The sequence below is a fragment of the Nannospalax galili genome, unplaced genomic scaffold, assembly GCF_000622305.1.
Source record: "Nannospalax galili isolate Female #2095 unplaced genomic scaffold, S.galili_v1.0 scaffold324, whole genome shotgun sequence".
NCBI classification, from domain to species: Eukaryota; Metazoa; Chordata; class Mammalia; order Rodentia; family Spalacidae; genus Nannospalax; species Nannospalax galili.
Window position 1 is genome coordinate 4,108,207 of NW_008353027.1, and position 5,103 is coordinate 4,113,309.

Consider the following 5,103-nt stretch of genomic DNA (forward strand, 5'->3'; position numbering starts at 1 on the left):
AATCTCATCACTTGGGAGATGGAGGCAGTAGGATCAGAAGTTCAAAGTCATCCTCTGCTACCTAGTGATTTCCAGGTCATCCTGGGCTACATGAGACTGTCTTGGAAAAAGAAAAAAAAGCTTCTATTCTTGCCATAACCACTCATCCATGTCTATGTGAAAAGATCTTGCCCAAATGTAAATGGACAGGCTCAAAATTAGATTTAGTCTAGGAATTATGGGCATGAAATCATGGCAAGACAGTGTTGCCCAAGGAGGAGCAAAGGAAGAAAGAGCTTACAAAATACTAGTCTAGTTTTTAAATGAAACATGAGATTAAGATGTATAGACAAAATGTAGGGACAAATGAATAAACGGGTTTATCTGTTCATTATTAAAGGGTATCAGCTGAAGTCTAAAAGGGAGAAAGAATGTTCTGGAACTGTGGCTGGGACACAGAAAATTTTCACTCCCTCAGAACTTTTTTTCTTATTTATTTGAGACAAGATCTCACATGTGACCCAGGCTGGCCTCAAACTTCCAGACCTCTTCTTAAGTGCTGGGATTACAGTCATGCACCAACATGCCCAGTTCAGGACTTCTTTATTTCTATTTTATGTGTATGAAGGCATTGCCGGCATGTATGTAAGTGCACCTGTTTCATGCAATGTCCTTAGAGGACAGAACCTCTTCTGGATCCCCTGGAACTGGAGTTACAGATGGTTGTTAGCTGCCACGTGGGTGGAACCAGACCTGGGTCCTCTGCAAGAGCAGTCAATGCTCTTAACTGCGGAACCATCTCCCCAGCCCCAGGACTTCTTTTTTATATTGGTGTTTTACTTATATTGATATGTATGTATTAAAAACAATGTTGCTTATAATCCAGTGAAATGGTCAAACTGACTCCATTTTATTCTTGCTGACTTTTGCTCACCCTGTGTTTCTACTCAGCTGCTTCCCCTGTTCTGCTAACTGCAGCCAGGCCGAACAATCCCATGGAGGCTGCACCTGCAGTTTTGAGGAGTACATTGTTTCTACAATACTGGGAAACTTATGGACCAGCTAGGCAGAACTACTCTCCCATATACCTGCAGCTCAAGGAACCCCAGTGTTTCTGCAATTCTGGGAAACTTGTTCTTAACTGAAATTTAGAAACTTTTTGTTAACTGAAAAACTCTTTGTTAACTGAACTACCCCTAGTCTGGTGTAACTATGGTGATCTGATGTAACTATGGTTATTGACTTTGCCCTTGGAATGATGTAATTGTGATTTTAAGCATTATAAACTCTGTGCTGCTCCTCCATTGAGTCAAGAGTTCTTTTGGGCATTAGCCCTCCTCTCAACCACTGGCTAATTATTAAAAGGACTCTTAATTCAACCACCACTATGTGGCGTTCCTCTGTGCCCTGCACTTGCTATTACGCCCAGCACTGGGAGGACACAGGACTCCTCTGACTGATGACTTTGGCTTGAAGACTCTTGAGAATTTCTTACTGTACCCTCCTTCATCTGCACTGACCCCTGCTCACTTGTTTTTCTCCTGAATGCTGATGACTGACTCTCCCAGGTTCTTCTGTGTTCCTCCTGTTTGCTAACACAGAGAGTCCTCCTAATACTATTTTTCAAAATTAACCCCATCTTGGTATCTTTTCTGGGAGGGCCCAGACTAACACAATGCTAAAAGATTCCTTATGAAAATGCCTCTAAGTCTACATTTTTTTCCCTAAATTCTAGCTCTTTAGGTGTTTCTATAGAATTCCACAAGGATTCCTCACAGGTAATCCCCTCTTGCTCCCTTTAGGCACACTATACTTTTGGAGAAGCTTTTGGTTCACAGAAAAATTGAACAGAAATATGGAAATTTTCCTCATTCTCCTGGCTTTGCCCATGCATCTCCCCTACTGTCACTGTTACCAGGCCAGCATGGCCTGCTTGTTACAACTGCCCCTCCATTGACACATGATCACCCAATTGCTTAGTTTACGTTAGAGTTCACGCCTAGTGTTGTACAGACTATGAGGTTTCAAAAAAATTAAACTTACATTTATTGGTCTGTGTGTGAAAATTTGTGTGCATGTGTGTGTGTGTGTGTGTGTGATGCACATAGTGCTGAGGTCAGAGGACAACTGAGAACTTGTGGGAGTGGATTCTCTCCTTCCATCATGTAGGCTCTGGGGATCAAATTCAGGTTGTCAGGCTTGGTGGCAAGTGCTTTTACCTGCTGAACCATTATTTCATTGGCCCAGTCACAGGTGTATTAGTCCAATCTTGATCACTGATACTACATTATATATAATATATATATATTACTACAGAATAGCTACTAGCCTGGGTGTGGTGGCGCACCCCTTTAATCCCAGCACTCCGGAAGCAGAGGCAGGGGATCTTTGTGAGTTCAAGGTCAGTCTGGTCTACACAGTGAGACCCTGTCTCAAAAACAAAACAAAAAACCAGAATAGCTATGAAGGATAAAAGAGGGTACAGAGTTCAAAGAAGCCCTGTTGAAGGCAAAAGCAGAGAGCTGAGACAGATGCAAAGAATCACAGTGCAGATGGTTAGATGACATACCAACAACCCCAGTCACAGAGATCTTCTGAGAAACAGAGCTGGTTTCAAGGCCAGAGCTGGGTCAAGGGATGAACTACCACTCTTGGCATAGTCTTTAAACAAATTAAACATAAATTTAGCTTTGGTGGTAAATACCTGTAATTCCAGTGTCTGGGAGCCTGAGCAGGATTGCTGTTGAGTCAGAGGCCAGTCGGAGTTACATGGTGAGTTCAAAACCAGCCTGGGTTACATGGTGAGATTGTCTCAACAGCATCAACAAATAATTAAATATGCAAATCAAGTCTTTTGTGGTTAACTACATTTTGCAGTTAGCTACTTTTTTGTAGGACTTTTCTTTCTCAGAGAGCTAAATTTTTGTTCCTACTTTCCTTGAGCTGTGGCTGCCTCTTTCAATCCACATGTCCATTGCTTCCAGAGGTTCACTGTGATGATCTGTGGGCTTATACCAGCACATGTGGAAAAACTTTTGCCGTCGTTTCTTCAACTTTTTCCTCAGTCTCTCACTCTCTTCTCTCCCCTGAATCTTTCTTCCTGTTCCAGCTCTCTTCTTTCGTTCCTCTCTTCCTCCCTTCTTTTCCTCCTCTTCTCCCTCTGTCTATATTTCTCTTCCTACTTTTTTCCTCCTCTCTCTCTCTCTCTCTCTCTCTCTCTCTCTCTCTCTCAGCTTTTAAAAAGTTTCAAAATAAGGTCTCATGTAGCCCAGGCTGACCTTTGTTTGCTATGTACTGAGGATTATCTTGAACTCCTGATCTTCCTGCCTCTACCTCTCTAGTGATGAGATCACAAATGTGGGCCACTTTGCTCAGCTTTTGTGTTTTTTCTTTTACCCAGAAGTTTCTGTTGCTGTCCCCGCAAATTCACTATTTCTTTTGCAGTGAATAATTTGCTATAGATGGCATTCTGTCAGGACTTTTTTTCTTTTCCATTTCAGATATTATGGTTTACACCATTAGAGGTTTTATTTGAGACAGGATCTCCTTGTGGTCCCAGCTGTCCTGGAACTCACTATGTAGACCAGGCTGGCCTTGAACTCACAGAGCTCTGCCTGCCTCTGCCTCCCAAGTGCTGGGATTAAAGGTGTGCACCACCATGCCCAGCCTAAAATGCTTTTTTAAAGTTTTTTAAAAAATTATGTTTATATGTGTGTATGTGGGGTGTATGTGCACATGAGTGCTAGTACCTAAGGAAACCAAAAGGATGTTGGATCCCCTGGAACTAGAGTTACAGATGATTGTTAGCCACCATGTGGATGCTGGGAACTTAACTGGGTCCTCTGCAAGAGCAGTCAGTGCTTTTATCCACTGAGCCATTTCTCCAACTCCTTAAAATGCTTTTAAAATCGTTTCCTAATCCAGGTAAACCCTTTGCAACTAATTTAGAGTAAGGTGCATTTCCTTATTTTGGTATACTACTTGTGGTTTATTTTGATGATTTTGAGACTTATCTTTAAATTTTACTCTCATGGAGCAAATTAAAAAAATTTTAATTAAAACATTTATGCATGCCTTGGCATGTATGTGGAGGTCAGAGGATGACTTTCAAGTATTGTTCTCCCTTTCCAACATGTAGGTCTTGGGGATAGAACTCAGGTTGTCAAACTTGGCAGCAAGTGCCTTTACCTGCTAAGCCATCCTGCCAGCCCAAGAGCAAATTTTAAGTAGCCTTTGCTCTGAATTAACTCAGCCTTTAACCTGGTTGGCCTTCAGGCGACAGGTGATCTCTGTTGAACTCCCCAGTGTTCAATGAGGACTTGCTATTTTTGCTGTTCGGAATCTGAACTTCTCTCAGTCTTGTATGCGCCCTGTACATAACTGATTGCTATTTGTTCCCTGGCTTCCCTTTTGGAGTTTTACCTCACTCCCGCATAACTTAATACTCAGCAGCAGACTCAAGGGGTTCCCTATGCATATTTCTTTTTTTTCTTTCTTTCTTTTTTTTTTCTGAGGCTTTGTAGCTCTGGCAGAACTAGAACTCAATATGTAGATATGTAGACCAGGCTGGTCTTGAATTCAGAGATCCACCTGTCTTTGCCTTATGAGTGCTGGAATTAAAGGTGTGCACCACCATGCCTGGCCTCCTTTGCATTCTTGTTACTGTTTCAAAAAAAAAAAAACAACAACAACCTATGCATCTCTTTAAAATAATTCTTTGCTTCATAAAATTCATCCATTTCACCTTCCTCAAATCCAATCTCAATCTCAACTAAGCAAGACCACTTTGCTCTCTATAGACCCGTTTAGGTCTCGATTTCTTCGAGAATGTGCTTCCAGGAAGAGGCAACTGTTGCAAAACCCACCACCTACCTTATTTTTCTTTTTATCATGAATCATGTCACTGTGCTGCCCAGAAATGAAAGTGGTTTTTTTCTTCATTTATTTTGCTCTATTTGTTAATGTCTATGATGGAGGCCCAACCTGTTCCCCTTACTCCATTATGACTAGAAGCAGAATCTTCATATTTTTGCAACTGTTACATATTTACAAATTTTTTCAAAACAAAACATTTGGGGAAGAAGTGTGTGGCTAAAGAAAAAAGGTTCAGGTAGGTGGAATTCT